Raw genomic sequence first — 17,006 nt, 5'->3', positions numbered from 1 at the left:
AAGCAATGTCTTCTGACATACTTTAGATGAATCCTGGATGGATCATAGCTTCATTTTTCAGTTCAGCAGAAAAAAAAAAAAAAAAACGAAGTCATCCTCTATATTATACTTTTTTAAAGTCTGAGAGTTATGTAAAAAGCAGAAATGTAGTGGCTGTAATCATATTTGTAATACTTCTGAGCCAAACTAGCAAGTAAAATATTCAATAGCAAGGATTTTGTTTTTAAAATGCCAAAAACATTAGAAATGTGTTGGGTTTGTGTTGTTAAACTATGGTATTTATTCATATCGCCCCCCCATAGCTAGACACTAGGGTACAAAGTGGAACACAATGACCCTGGACAGAGGTACACACTGAGAGTATTTTAGCTCTCCGGTTGCCTGTGGTCTCTCCCAGTGTGAGGCTCGGTGAATGGATTCGATGTGGGCCACAGTGTGAGCTGGGGGACTCTTCCTTTCAGAGGCACCACAACAAAAGGCTCATTATGGCCCAGAGTGCCACAGGCTTTATGTAACAAGGGCCCTTCACTGGTCCACTCTGCTCTTCACAGCCAGGCTTCCACTAGTTACTCCATGCATGACCAGTTACTGTTAGTTTGTTGCGGTAAACCTTCATATTTTGTCGGTTGTCTTTATTTGTACCCATGTAAAGGTGTTTGGATTTAAAAAAAAATGCTATTAATGAATGTTCAATCATGTTTTTGAACAGCTTTGTTTTAAGGAGTCTCAGCTCTGCGATTTTGACCTTCATTTACAGTCATAGTCAATAAATTAGAATGACATAAGTCCTAATCACCAGTTTTATTAATTTAGTTTTAAAGTAGGACTGAATTTGGTATAATTAAGAGTAGCTGCATGATGTGTTGCAACAATGAATGGGACATATGGTACGGTTGGACAGGTTTGGACAGGTCAACCTTGTCCAAACTAATGTAATTTTAAACATTTAATAAAGGGGGGCCTTGGTCTAAAAAAAAAATATTGTCATCTTGTTATTTTAAAAATAGAAAGGATTAAACCACTTATTAGATTTAAACCGTTTCTGACCAATATGTTATCTTTATTTTTGTTAACTAGCTTTCTCAACCATAAAGATTTGCTATAGAGCTTCATCTTAATTATTATTATTATTATTATTATTATTGAAAACTTTAAGGTTTGGCATATAAAAACTAAATAAATAGACCCTTTTTGTGGAATCAGAGCCACTGCACGTCTAACATTAGTCTGAGAATCTTATCTGTCCCCCTCTCGTGACATACCCTATTTTGAAAAATGAACTGAGCTCTTTCGGTAGGTACAGGCCTTTCTGAGCTGAACCGTGAATGATAATATTTCCCCATTCTCGCTTTGTGACATCAGATGAATGCTACAATTATCACACATTTGAAAATAAAGCCTGTCCCATCCATAACGCCTCAGTAAAAGGTCAACACCTTGTTTGGCGTTATCCCTTAACACATGTACCAGCTGTGCTGGATTGTTCATTCTTGAATCATCCTTATAATGAGAAATAATATTTTGCTGCCTCTGAATAGACAGTGGAAGAGGCTGCCTTGCAGGCAAACAGTACCTTGTGGTTTATTATTGCATTGTACTTGAGGACAGTAGGTCTGGCTGTCGACTCAGCCTTACCTTATGTGCATGGAAGGGATTGTTGTATGAATTTGGATGTAATAAGTTCCAGGGTTGTGGTTTTTTTTCACACATCTGTGGTTTTTGGGAGGGATTAAGTATTTTACAAACCATCCATCTTTCCTTTTTGTATGTTAAATGACAACATGTATCTAATTAATTTAGCTGTAATATTAAAAAGTGTTCTGAATAGAAACACTTTAACAGTGATATTAAACATAGGTGACTGGCTTTGATTGTTGACTCTAAATAAAAACAAATCAAAATTACTCCACCTAAATATTTTAGATTTAAGAAATATTTTTGAACCATTTCGGTCTTTAAACCGAAAAATGACTGAAACAAACTGGTGGAAATATTTAACCAGTAAATAATGTGTTGTATTCTCCCTGTTGGTCCGCCTAAACAGTACCGGCTCCTTACCAGAGCAGAGTTATCCACGATAATCTGATTTGCCTTCGGTTCCTGCTGTGGAAATGAAATGTAAAGATTGTGGATCTTATTATATAAGGTTTGGGAATCGTTGCTCTCGACAGTCCTGATTTGACCCGGTCTCATTTACCAGACATGTTACGAGGGAAAACCGCACAAAGCCCAGGCCGTCTCAGGCTTTTGAGAGAGCTACCGAAGCAACAGCTTATAACAGGCAGCTGACCCTCTTGTAGCCTAGACATACATGTGCATGCACACCCACGCCTTGCAGAGGTCATGATGAGAGGATGTTTGGATTCCTCTTTCATTTCCTGCCAAAAGATCCATCCTTCAGCTCCCTCTGAGGGTTGGGGGGGGGGGAGAAGTAGCCCATAATCTTTGTGACATCATTTATGACTGGATAGTACGGCTCTGTGGAACAGTGCACGGCCGCTATCCTAACTACCCATGTTGATGCTGATTTATGTTTAGTGCTTAACTCTGGATTCCTGTTTTCTTCCTGTTTAGAAAAAGCGCTCGAGTGTGGCTCCTTTGGGTGCGAGTTTCGCTGTGGAGTGACTCACGACGGGCCTCGGTGCTACTGTGGACAAGGCTACGAGGTGGCTCCAGATGGAAAGAAGTGTAAAGGTGGGTAGTAAAGGGGTTTAGTCTAGAAAAGCATTGGGGGAAAAGGACAAATGGGTTTGAGGTTTCATTACTGCAATGACAGTGTATATTCAGTGATATCTGTCTCGTTAATAAGCTTTCCTGTCCTTTGCCTGGTAGACTTTAATGAGTGCGGCGTATACGGGACGTGTAGTCAGACGTGCACGAACACAGAAGGAAGCTACACCTGCAGCTGTGTCGAGGGCTATCTGCTGCAGCCAGATAACCGCTCCTGCAAAGCCAAAAACGGTGAGTGAAAACTGCAAAAAAAAAAAAAAAAAAAAGCCACAAACACCGGTGTTTACAGTCGGGATCAGAGAGGATTTTCTGTTTGTTGCTGGAGCGACTCGTTAACAACGCTCACGTCGGCACACGGCACCGTTTGATGCTTTCCCCCTTGTCCTGTGTGCTTCTGTGATATCTTTGCTCAGAGCCAGTGGATCGTCTGCCCGTTCTGCTAATCGCCAACCTCCACGACATCCGATGCACGTCTCTGAGCGGCTCCACCTCCCGGCTTCCCGTCATAACCACCAAGCAGACAATGGCGATGGACTTTATCTACGCCGAGGAGACCGTTTGCTGGGTGGATGTGGGGGAGTCCCCCGCTGCCACGCAGCTCAAGTGCGCCAGCATCCAAGACCTGAAGACGGTCAGCAACATCCGCGCCATCAACATTACCCTCAGCTTGCACCGTAAGTCAGGATTTCTTTAAAAGAACCCCCCCTCCCCTCCCCCCCAAAAAAAACAAAACAAAAAAAAACGGATTCAAACTTTCCATTTGTCTTGCTGGAGGCTTTTTATCGAGCCGAGCAGCCCTCTTCTACACAGCTTCACCCAGTGTTGTAATTTATCACGCCTTCAAACCGAAGCGCCGTAGATTTGTCTTACCAGGGCGAAACCGCTATAAATATAGGAGGTAAAACACCGGACTCAGCTCTGTCTGTAAAGGACGACACCTTGACACACAACTTTCTTCCCTTTTTACGCCATCTCTATCCTGCTGATTTAATGTGATACGAAGCACCCGTGGCTGCCAGCTAGCCTCCAGGCGTTAGCTGAGACATCTCTCATCAGGCAAGCTGTAACCCACTCAGTAATTAGATCTATGGCCAGGCAGGCAAGGCGTTGAGTATTTATTCTGATATTTATTCATTTTGCCTGTTATTCCACCTGCGCTGTGGATCTCTAGCTCCATGGGCCTCTTGGTTGCTGTTTCTTTGATTTAATGTTTTCCTTTCCCAGCCTAGCAGTTTAGATGGACAGCCATGGGAATGAACAGCTTGGGATATTTTTTTTTTTTTTATAAACTAACCCTGCTTTAAACCCGTCCATGACTTTATCCTGACCTGTCTGCTGTGTTCTTTGGTCTGCGAGGCCATTTCTTCACGAATGCTCTCAAACAAACCTCTGAGGCCCTCGCAGAACAGCCGTATTTTTGTACAGAGATGTAGACTTGATTTTATTTTGGGGTGCCAAGGTGAATTAGGGCTGAATACAAATGTCTGCTGTATTTTTAGTTGGCAAATTAAACGTTAAACATTTGGATAAACACGCATCATTTTCCTTTAACTTTGTGCACTGTTTTTTGTTGTCTGATTTAAAAAAAAAAAAAAAAAGCAGAAAAATACATTACAGTTTCTGTTTATAATGTGATGAAATGGAAAAAAGGTTGAATCTTGCCTTTTAGAGATTTTATGTGTTTTTGCCTAGCTCCTGAGCTCAATTTAAACCCAAATGAAATGATAGAATTTCATTAAGAGAGGATAAAATCCAAAAGTGCATTTTTGGGGCTCAATTTTTAAAAACTCCTCGTCGGAAATAATATTTGGAGGACAGCCATTAGAGGCTGCAAAGCCCCTTATTTTGCTTGAGCTGAAGTTTGTACAGAATAACCCACTTCTTTATCCCTGTCCTCCATGTCTGGTTTGATCCGATCTGAGGTCAGGTTTTTCCCTGGAAACCCCTCTTTGTTTTATAAATCTTCCATGAGCCAGACATTTTGTCCCAGCAGATTTAGTGGCAAGATAATGCATGTTTGTTTATTGAGTAATGACGGCAAGTGAAACATCTGGCCAATGGATCACACAAACACGCACACACACACACACACACTCTCTCTAATCACCAGCATCCACGCAAGCACACTGTCCAAAAGACACAGCTTATGATGGCTCATGTTTTTCAGAGTTAGTCATATAATGTTGACAGGAATCATGCGTGATAACAGACCAGACATGTTTTATTTTTTATCCTCTTGGCTTGCGGCGCTGGCGTTGTGTAGGAATGGGTTCAGAAGTGTGGTCTAAACACGGAAGGCAAGGGTGTGGGTTTACGCACGTTTGCCTGTGAACGAGCGCTAGGGAAGTCTCCCTTGAGAATTAGCCTCAGGCGGACAGCAGCCTACATGTGGGAAAGAAAACCTAATAATGGTGACTCTGTGACATGACCGAGATCGTTTTGGCTCATGTGCAGCTAAGGCTGTATAACTACTGCCACTTCTGGCAACTTCAGAGCAGGTCTTTTGATTTTTATTAACTCTGCGCTTTCTGAATTCTAACTAAGGCTTTTATTTTGTCGGATTTTTTTTGTTGTTGCAACAACAACAAAAAAGCTAAAGGAGGCTACAGCCGCTGATTGCAACTGTAATCAGAGGCGATGTTTAATAAAAGCAGAGAGAGCTAAAAAAATATATTTTAAAGCTCAACCAACATATTTTTGGTAGTTTCACCTTTGCCACAAATAATTACAACTTTTCCTTTTTAATCTGCCTTCTACTCCAGTAACAAACCAGGATGTCCCGCAGCCTTGATGTAGCCAGAGTCTAAATTGAAATATAACGTGTGTAGTAAAGTAAAGCCTTAGCTTTTCCAGGCTTTATGCGCCGTCCGATTGTCCAAACCATCCGTCCGTCCGTCCGTCCGTCTGTCCGTTAGCGCACTCATTCATCAGCCTGTGTCCTTTCATTTTCCCGAGGGAAAACTGATGGATAAACTTCCATCAGTTTATCCACCCAGCATCAGGCTGTTGGTCCATCTGGTCATCCAACCATTTGTCTGCCTGTTTGTTCGTTTGTCCATCTGTTCTTCCTCTGTTTATCTATTCAATCATCCCTCCGTCCATCTCTCCATCCAACGATCGGCTTGTCATCCAGTTGTTTTTATCCATCTGTCATGTTACCTTATGTCCATATTTCACATGTCACACCATCCGTTCATCTGTTCATCCGGCCTTCCTTCTTTAACAGATATTTTTATTCAAAATAAAACTTTATTTGTTCTTTAAAAATTTGTTAATATGCATTCAGGACCAATTGACCTGGCTATCGTAAATTATTTAGGAACCATTTATTATAAGAAGCGTTTACCAGCATGCAGAACAACCGTAGATTTCCTTCAGACAAAGTGCCCTGAGGATGGGGTTGTGGTGAAGGGTGGAGGAGTTGTGAAAGACTGCAGTAAGATGAAAGGGAGAAGGTGAAGGTAGTGACTCGCTGACTCATGTTGGCTGTGTGTATAAGAATGAGTGTTCATGCAGATGGTTAAAAACAAACCACAAAACCACACATGTATGCTGCTGCTAATGTATTTCTACCTAATGTCTTTGTGCTGCAAACAAAGCGGATTCTGATTTATATTTCCGTCTTGGGTTACGTCGGCCTGGTCAGCAGCCTCTTCGTTCCTCGGTCCATCTCGGTCCGCTTTGTTGCCCAGACACTCATTTTAACCCAGTTACCTTTGATTCCTAGTTTTTTATTACTAACTTGACTTTGAGCTGAGGGACATTTTTCTGTCTTGTATTTACTGCTTTAGTGGATTTTTCAGACTATCTACTATGATCACGATATTTTCTTTTACACTTACATTTTAAGAAAACTGTGCATAAAAAGCCCACTAACTTTATGGACATCGGTTGGGTCAAAAGCCTGACTTATTGCACATATAGTGGCTGCATTTTCCATTAAAATATGGCCTGTCTTTGCATGTCAGCATTAGGACATTTGCTCTTTGTTAAACTTTTAACTAACTTTGATCGTGTAACTGGTGCCGACAGCTTTGTCCTCTGCTCCGTTCAGTGTTTGAATCAAATCCGGGCCAGGTGGGTAGGTGCCAACTCAAAGAAGAGTCCTCCCAAATGTTTCCTAAGAGCCTGAGACAGCATGACAGATAACCAGATGAGGGTTCCAGATGCAGCTCTGCTCCGTCGGCATGCAATCCTCTGACTGGGAGATAAAAACCGAGCAGGAGCTGAACATCCCATCTTTTCCACGCTGTGCACAAAACTTGATAACAAGATACGGATGATCCCTGCTCTGCGTTCTGCTTTCATTGTGTTGTGTATTTCAAGAAGACAGTACTGCCAGGGAGAGTTTAGGAGATAATTATTTAGATCGTCTTCATTGTTGTTTTGGTGTAAAAAGTCAAAACAGAATCTGTGTTTGGTCTAAATCAGCTCCTACACACTCTTTAAAAGTCTGGGAAAGGATGTAACCGCGTGTTATCATTTCACAGGTCTGGATAAGTTTGGAATTTAAAAAAAATCCAAACTGTTTGCCACAGATTTTATTCCTCGTTTCATTTTCTAAAACATTCCTGAGTTGCATGTATTTTTATATCAATTCAATATTAAATGCTGTCGTTTCTCTTTGATTTTTCGCATGAAAGTCGCAGTTTTAGTCAAACTCATAGATGGTGTTGCATTTTAAATAAAGGAGGATAGCGTAAGTTCCGGGGTTTTTGCAGACGTGTGCCCCCTCTGGTGACAACTTGAAATGACACCAGTGTTGTGCACGTTCATGGGAGAAGAAGAAAAGCATCCTGCATGGAGTCTGTCGACCCGAGGTTCTGGATCTGTTGTGTCTCGTCTTCCAATCGACAGAACTCCATTAAATACTCTGATTGGTTTTAGATCAGTTTGCTGGCCAATAAAACTCAGTCATACCATGGTCATCAAACCAGGGATTGGTATTAAGGCAGTCTGGACAAACTTACTTTCCTCTGGGGGAGAAAGAGAGATGCAGCTGCAGTCCGCATCTTATGAATCTCCATTGTCGAAGTTTTGGTTATCTCTGTGGCTCGTGCACCTTTTTCCTTCCACTCAACTTTCCATCAATAGGCTTACAATACAGTCAATTGTAAACTTCTTTAGCAGTCGCCTTTTGTAGCTCACCCTCCTTGTGAATGGTGTCAGTGACCATCTGTCTTCTTTAATTGCCCTTCACCAAGCCAACTTCAGCAGTGTGTTGTCATTATTTATGGCGCATATACTTATGCATTTTTCTACTCTGATGTCCAGAATAGTTTAGAAAGTTCTGGAAAAATCCTTTAAAGTTTGTAGGAAGCCTGCAATTAATACATTTCAACAAAGCCTTTTCACATTTTTGGACTAGTTTACTTCTGGCTGCTGCCATCGAAAAAGAAGACTTTTAGATGAAGGACTGTTCTTTTTTTTTTTTTTTTTGCCTTGGCTGCAGTAATGATAGTCCTTGCTGTCAGACCCCTCTAGTTCTTTTTTTTTTTTCTGCAGGAGGATATTTGCCAGTATAGGATTACAGGCTCTTAAATATGTCACTTGACTATGGGAAACGATAATATCTTGTTGAACTCCAAAACAGAGCTGCAGAGAAGTCAAAAGAGGTCTTTGCACAGATTAATTGGATCATCTTAGCCAAGAGAGGATTATAGAGGCCAGATGATGACCATTTTTTTAACTTTATTTATTTATTTTTCTGCCTTGCTCTAACATGTTCTTACTACGGCAACATGCAACTAAAGGAAGCGGCATTAAAGTAGGTGTACCGTGGTGCGTTTGCCGAGCCATGAAAAACCAAATAGACCTTGTGAGCGAATCGCTGTGCTGCCTTATAAAGCATGGTCGTCGTTGGCAATAAGAAGAGCTCAGTCTGTGAAATGTTTACCCTCATTAGAGGGAGTCGGGAGGTGTTGCAGACAGGATAAGAAAATGAGTTGTAAGTGTAGGGTGGCTGGAGGGGAGGGGGTGGGTTCATTCATTTTCCCGGCAAAGTTTCCACTTACCGCTTCTGGCATCTGCGTGGCTTCAGACTGGCTGACTTTCTCTGGATAAGGGGGTCTGCAGAGTGGTTGCACAACGCCGTAGCTGCCTGGTTGCACAACTTTCCCTCTGCTCTGAATCTACCGACTCGTGCAGCATCGCTTCCAGCTGGACCGCTGGTGAAGAGGCAGGGTTTTAAAGCTGACAACAGGACTATCGCCACCCCCTCCTCCCTCCATGACAAGCCTTCCTATTCGTGCCTGTCCGCTGCTGTTACTATTGTCCGTTTACCAGCAGATTAAATCCAGCTTGCAGGCTCGGAGGCGCGCCGAAAGCACCAGAAGTCCATTCTCTGTGGTTTTCCTGTTTTCTCTCCCAACACTGTAACTTTAGGCATACTTTAATTCCCATGATGAACGTGCGTTTTTTCGAAGCTCTTTGTATGTTTGGTAAGTGGTGCGGAGGGGTTCTGAATTGAGCCCAGATGTGGCGGTGCTCTGTTGCGCAACTCCAGGCTGCACTGTAGGAGGTACCAGTGCAGGCATTTTCTGAAAAGCTTTGGGACGGACTTACTGGGGAGTTGTACTTTGCTCATCCGTGCCTCAAGATTCATCCGGTCCGGTTCTACAGGTCCATCTCAGTACGTTAGTTTGTCATCAAAAACTTAAGTCCTTTCAATCCTATATATTCATTACGGAGTGATAAAGCTCTTGATTGTTTCTGTTAACCCTTTTAGGCTAAAAAAAAAACACAGTTCAGTTTCTCAGAATTGTATAATATTACATAATCTATAAAAGCTTCACATTTTGAAGCGAATTTCCAAAACAAAATGCATTTTGATCACTTTAGGTGTGTTAATATAAAAGCTATGTGGGTGTATATGTCTGCATTAAAGGACATGCAGCTGGCCAAACGGCTGCCTTGCTGCCAAAAAACGCTTTCTATTTGCAATAGCTCCCCTTTCAATGTATTTTGAGTTCCCTCGTGTGAACTGTGCTAACACCAGTTTGATGCCTTCAGTGGATAAATTTATGGATGTTCTTTCGCCTGTGGAAACACGTTTTGTACGCAGCTCCCACCTGAGATGTAAAGAGAAACCGAAATGGAAACTCATACAGAAGAGAGAACGTATATTCTGCGAAAATGCAGGAATGCTAGAATCGCTGTAAATGTGTCTATCACACAAATCATACACATAATGAAAGGCTTTAAAAGATCTATTGATGTTTTATGTCTTTCCCACGATAAATATGTTTTTCTGACAAGCACCTATCAGTCAGCCAGAAATCTGAATCAGGCGATTTCGGTTAGAATCTGATCTCTAGGTCGGACAATTAAAGATTGTTTTTTTTTTCCTATTTGTCAAATTAATCAAAACTAAAAACTCCTACCATTTTCAGCTTTTAAAGAAATCAACAGTATGAGTTTTGATGCATGTTTTGAAAATTTTAACTTGGAAAAACACTGACAAAGAAACTGATTTCATGCATAATAGGTTGTGAGAAATGTTAATCTTGTTACAGAAAAGAAAAGGCTTTCTGACAAACCACATTCTTCTCGTTTATGTTTTAGGGCGCTTTCTTAATTGGCGTAAATTTGAATTGGGAGGTCGGATCTCGGGGGAAATTGGAAATCTGGATTATTTTCTAGAGTCTCGGGTTACTGTGCAAGCCTCTTTCCAAGAGTTTCCCCACGCTCTCAGACTTTAACTTTGTATTTTTAATTTCCTTCCGCATGCTGGGGATGGATAAACAGGAATGTTGGGGAAACATTTATAGATTTGCTGCTCTCCTTCCGTGTTAAGAGGAGTCATAAAACAACAGGTTAAGACATATTCCTGGTATTCGGCCCAGATTTATAACTCTGCTTACATGACACAGTCTGCCTTTTTTTTAGAAGACTGTCTCACGTGCATTCCTGTCCTCTCTGCTTCCCTCCTCTGCACCCATCAGATGTGGAGCAGATGGCCATCGACTGGCTGACTGGAAACTTCTACTTCGTGGATGACGTGGACGACCGCGTGTTTGTGTGCAACAAGAACGGCCAGACCTGTGTGACCCTGCTGGATCAGGAGCTGTACAACCCGAAGGGCATAGCCCTGGACCCGGCCATGGGGTTTGTATACTTCGCCGCAGTCCTCCTGACCTACCACCGCCAAAACAACCCCCCCCCCCCCCCCCCCCCCCGTGCTGTTTAAGCAATGCTTGATGGGGAAATGCTGACATGTCATAAGACAAGGCACTGACCGAGCAGCAGAGGAGGACAGAGTTCACAGCTTCCTGATTACGGTTATTTGAGTTAACCCGATAGCATGTGATGCCGTTTCTTCTTTTCTGTTTGGTTCTCCAAATGTTCTGCGCTAACCACAGTTTAAATTTCTCTTCTCCACCCTCTCCAACCTGGTCCTCCTCTGCTGCAGGAAACTGTTCTTCACGGACTACGGTTCCACGCCGAGGGTGGAGCGCTGCGACATGGACGGCCAGAACCGCACCAAGCTGGTGGACAGCAAGATCGTCTTCCCCCACGGTATAACCCTGGACCTGGTGAACCGGCTGGTGTACTGGGCCGACGCCTACCTGGACTACATCGAAGTGGTGGACTATGAGGGCAAGAACCGGCACACCATCATCCAGGGTCTGCTGGTGAGGCTTTGTGGATGGGTGGATAGCTGTCCACAGTAAAAAGATTAAAAAAATAAATAAAAATAAACACTGATTACATCCACAGATGTTCCCAGAATCCCGACACGCTCACTACCCTTCACATCAGCAAACAGCAAACATTTGTTTTGCCAAATACGGCGTCTTTAGAAGCCACATCCTCCAGCGTCCTCCTGTGTATCTGTGCCTTCCCAGCCCGTTTTATTGCTCTTACTGATATTACTTCATGAGTGAGATTTTTGCAGCCAATCTCTCTCCAAACTATTTACTCTGTGCTCTGGCGATGCTTGGGTCTAACTTATCCAGCAGCGATAATCTAAGCTTAAACATGATTGTGGTGGTAACGGGACATTGGTTGTGTTTGCTTTAGTTATCGATGGAGGGAGGCAATATGAACCCCTTAGCATACGGTTCATTGCAGAATGGTCCACATTTTGCAAGGTTTTCAAAACTATTTACACATAACAAGTCAGCTGTCCTGTTTTTGACTCCCTCCATCCTCCTGTCAGCTCCTCACAGCATCCCTGCAGCCTGATGCTGCCAGCGTCTTTTACGCTAATCTTCAGAGTGACTCACAGTTAGTTCTCTTTCGGCTTTTCCCTTTCAGGGGACGCCGCGATTGGACATCTGTCTCCATCAACCCCCATCTTCTGCAACCTTTAGCAGGCTTTCTTTTTTTAAGGCTTTCTACAGAGCTGCCTGGATCCTGGACCTCTGTAACCTCTCTAGAGATTTAATTTGCCTCTCTCTGCTTCTCAAAGTAGCGTTTTCCTTCCCCGGCCTGTCACTTTAGCTGGACGGCCATTTGTTGGTAGGCAACATTTTTGGTTGATGAATCTCTCAGATGCTCAGCGCTTTGGAAGCTGTAACATCACCTAGCCCTGCTTTAAACATCCCCACAACTTTTATCTGTGACCTTTCTGGTTTTTCACCAGCGTTCTCTAACCAACCTCGGAGAGCCAGATTTTAAAAACCATGTCTTAATTTGTATTAAACAACTCTTGCGTTGTTAATTTATCTGTTCACATATTGCTTCTTACTCTTCTATTTATGAGGAACAAACTAGTGGTGTTGGTTTATTTCGCGACTTCTTATTTTGAACGAGGGGTTAGGGCGACTGGGAAGTGGTTGGCGAGGTTGAAAGGAAGTTGGTCGTTCGGCTTTTCCGGCAAGCCTGCAAAAAGATCTCTGCTCCTAAAACTGGCTTGCTTTATGTCCTGGCGTTTAAAATCAAACCCTTCGTATTGCATTACACACAACTGGCTCCTTCATCAGGGGAGAGTGGATATTTAATGAGACTGGGGCAGCAGGGATTTATTTCAATAGTTGGCTATTTCTAAAACTAGAGTATTTACTGCAGATGTTGCAAGCTTTTTGTAAAAGCACTCGAGTCACATGCGGAAAAACACCAATTTAGGTTGGTGTTGAAACGTCTTGTTTTAATTCAGTTTCACCTTTGCGAAGGGAGAGCAGGTGCGCCCGCCGCATCTGCGGGCCGCGACTCTGACTCTGACTCTCCCTCGCGTTCCGGCTTGTTTTTATTAACTTCAAAAGAGGATTTTCAGAGTCACACGAACATAATGACGTACACACTTTATCGGTTTCATACTCCCTAACATCCGGTATATTATAAATGGAGTTGTTGTTCTCATTTCTTGGCTCGCTGGTGGCCTTGAAAACATTTGAGACCCTCTCCTGGTCTTTGCACAAACAGCACATTTTACTCTAATCTACTCACATTCTACTTTGAAGCATATAGAAGCATATAGCATATAAAAACATGTTAAACCTTCCTACAAGTGTATAAAAACGGATCAAAGTTAATACATTCCACATTGGGAAAGTTGTATTTAACTTGTTGAGCTTCAAAAGCGAATTAAATATTAGCTATTAAGTAAATTAAGTTTGGTTATATATCATGTCTCGTGTAGATCTTAAATTTAAACCATAAAAGGGTCTTATCGTGTTTTGATTTCAACTTACGGAAAGCTGCAGAAACCGTGCACAGCGGGTTTTGCTAAGTGCCTAATATCTCCTAATATCTTCCAGATTGAGCACCTTTACGGACTGACGGTATTCGAGAACTACCTCTATGCAACAAACTCCGAAGAAGGCAACCTCAACCCAAAGACCAGCGTGATCCGGGTGAACCGCTTCAACAGCTCAGACTTCCAGGTGGTGACCCGCTTGGATCGGGGTGCGGCGCTGCACGTCTACCACCAGAGACGCCAACCTCAAGGTGAGTTTAGCGTTTAGCAAGGATTTACTGCCACCCCTGGTAAAAGGGTATCTTTTTTTATTGCTGTGGCGAAATCTTCCGTTGAATATGTGAAAAAGCACCCGGTGCCCACTGTCGAGTGCAGTGGGCCATTTGTGATGCTGTGGGCTGTTCTTCCTGGAAAGTCCCTGAGAGCCTTCTGTTAAAAATAGTTTATGTGAATTACCAGGACATTTGAAACCAAAATCTGGTGTGTTTTGTCAGGAAATGAGCGTGGGATAATGATCCATGAGACATGGCCAATTCAAAGTTAAATAGTTTACCTCAAATCAACCCTCCTCCATGGCCAATCTCTGTCCCCCAATGCCGTCCTGTTTCTGGATAAATGGAGTGAAATGAAAGGATTTCTCTGTTTTTAATGACTATTTTCAGGCTTTTACCTCAGTTATACCAGAAGTGCCAATTTGTGCGCATATCATCACACCGCTCAGATGCTCTGTCTTTTTTTCCGCTCAGTGCGCAGCCACGCTTGTGCCCTGGATCAGTTCGGAAAGCCTGGGGGCTGCTCTGACATTTGTCTGCTGAGCAACAGCCACAAGACGCGTACCTGCCGCTGCCGGTCCGGGTTCAGCCTCGGCAGCGACGGGAAGTCCTGCAAGAGTGAGTGCAATTTTCTTAGCAGAGCTGTAGAAGAGTGGGATTCAACGTTTGGAACTCACTCGTCATTTCTTTTTTAATACTTTGCCTCACTGCAGAGCCAGACCACGAGTTGTTCTTGGTGTACGGTAAAGGTCGTCCTGGAATCATCCGGGGCATGGACATGAACGTCAAGGTGCCCGACGAGTATATGATTCCCATCGAGAACCTGATGAACCCCCGAGCGCTGGACTTCCACGCCGCCAGTGAATTCATCTACTTTGCAGACGCCACCAGCTTCATTATCGGCCGACAGAAGATTGATGGCACAGAGAGAGACAACATTCTGAAGGATGGTAACGCTGAAAAGCTACTTCCGTTTTTGTCGTTTTTCAATTGCAGGATGGTACGGATGTTCATCCTGGGTTTCTCCTCCCGTGGTTTCTCTCGCCTGTCTCAGGTATTCACACAGTGGAAGGCTTAGCAGTCGACTGGATGGGAGGAAACCTCTACTGGACAGACGATGGGCCTAAGAAGACCATCAGTGTCGCCAGGCTGGAGAAGGCTTCACAAACTCGCAAGACTCTCATTGAGGGGAAAATGAGCCACCCCCGGGCCATTGTTGTGGACCCGCAGCATGGGTGAGACCATCAGCAGGTTCTGAGTGCTCATAAAAGCTGCAGATATCATGCTTGGGTGCAGCATGTGCTGCAGAAACTCACACGCATGCACACTCTTATCTCAGTGTTTGCGCGTAGGAGGCGGCTTGTGTTTTCCAGATTTCTGGATACTCCTTTCTTTGCTTACTTGTTGGATACTTTGTAGATTATCAAAGCTATGCAAGAAACATTTGCAGCTCCAACAGAAATGTTCTGTCTCACTTTGATTTTTATGTTTTTATTTTTTTTTGACCTCCCTAGGTGGATGTACTGGACTGACTGGGAGGAGGATCCCACAGAGAGCAACAGAGGTAAAATCAAGAAAGCGTGGATGGACGGTTCCCATCACCAAGTCTTCCTGACCAGCAAAACTGTGCTGTGGCCCAACGGCCTGAGTCTGGACATTCCTCAGGGCATCCTGTACTGGGTGGATGCCTACTATGACCGAATCGAGATGGTCTACCTTAACACCACGGAGAGAAAGGTGGGGGAATATTCTCGGAATAAGCTGCATTTGCTGTGCATTTGTGGTCTTTTTAAGGAACAGAAATGGTTCCTTGACATGGGCATTCTTAAAATAATTAGAAACTTATAAACCGCCCCGAATCTCTTTACAGCTGCACAATAACAGGAAAACATGTAAATGAGATACCATTGCTGGATATTGCAATGCCATGTAATGTAGTTATTTCTTGTCCCTACCACACTTTGTGAGCATTAGCGTCTCAAACACTTAATTAAACGCAAAGGCAGAAAAAGGCAGAAAATGTCCTTTCTTGTCAGGCAGACCTCCTACCAAACATTGCATCCAGGCGTCTGTTTGTGATTGTGATTTTGCACACACGGATCTTAAGACGATTATTATATTCTCTGACCATTGTCGTTTAACTAGAGCTTGTGACCAGACAGTGTTGCACAAAACAACCATGCATCCTCATTCTGGCCCTCGGTTCAAACTTCAGCAGGTCGTCTTCACTATGACTAGATTCATAGAGGCATTAAGCTGCCGCTTTGAGCTTGTGATCGACATAATTGCTCTTTGTGGTCACAAGCAAACGGGCGTACCTAACAAAGTGGCCGGTCAGTGCCTCTTTTTCTGTCAGCATGCCGACGTGATCCGCCTCTCTGATCAAACAGGTGGTCTACGAGGGCCAGGAGCTGAACCACGCGTTCGGGTTGTGCCACTACAAACAGTTTCTGTTTTGGAACGAGTACCGCGGCGGCAGCATCTTCAAGCTGGACCAGGTCACCAAAACCGTCACTCTGCTTCGCAACGAGAGGCCTCCTATATTTGAGATCAGGGTGTACGACGCTCACCAGCAGCAAGGTACGCCGCGGCCTGTCATTTGGTTTCAGGTGGTTTAAAAGACGAGATAACATCTGCCTCGCTTTTTTGTGCAGGCACCAACGCGTGCAGGGTAAACAACAACGGCGGCTGCAGCAGTCTGTGCCTTGCCATTCCTAACGGCAGGTCCTGCGGCTGCGCCGACGATCAAATACTCGACGTGGACAACGTCACCTGCAAAGGTACTTAGCTGCTTCCCCAGACAATGAATTTATCCTACAGTCGGCATGCAACAGCTGTGGAAAGTTCATTATTTAGCAGGAGCCGAGCTTTAAGTATTCCTGGCTGCTCTTTAGGTTTGAGCTTTTGTGAGTATTTTTTCTGAAAATGTTCCAAAAAAAGTAAAAAACAAAGCAAGTGGACTTGTTCACTGCAAAAACGGAACTTAAAATAAGTCAAATGTTCTTAAAATGCATGCATTTGTCCTTGATTTGAGCAGGTAAATAAGATGATCTGCCAATTGAATAAGATTTTTGCACTTAAAATTGGAACAACTCATCTCCATCATCTTATTTCAAGTGCAGGATGTCTATTTATCTTATTTTAGGGGTCAAAATACTCATTCCATTGGCAAATAATCTTATTTACCTGCTCAAATCAAGGACAAATGCACTAACTTTAAGAACATTTGACTTATTTTTAGATCCGTTTTGGCAGTGTTTTCCGTAGTTGAAGACGTTTCGCTTACTCTCCAGGAAGCTTTCTCGATTTAAAAGGTCTGGAGTGATGATGAGTACCAAGGCCTTTGTTTGGACAGTAGTATAAAG

At 43.3% G+C, this 17,006-nt stretch overlaps 1 pseudogene; it reads left to right on the top strand.

Moving 5' to 3' along the window:
- The window catches only part of LOC118556428, a 118,675-nt pseudogene that overhangs the window by 47,215 nt on the left and 54,454 nt on the right, over window positions 1–17,006 (top strand).

Source organism: Fundulus heteroclitus, chromosome 1 (genome assembly GCF_011125445.2).
Source record: "Fundulus heteroclitus isolate FHET01 chromosome 1, MU-UCD_Fhet_4.1, whole genome shotgun sequence".
Taxonomy (NCBI): domain Eukaryota; kingdom Metazoa; phylum Chordata; class Actinopteri; order Cyprinodontiformes; family Fundulidae; genus Fundulus; species Fundulus heteroclitus.
The sequence above is the reverse complement of the archived record's forward strand: the minus strand, read 5'-3'. Positions and strand labels throughout refer to the sequence as shown.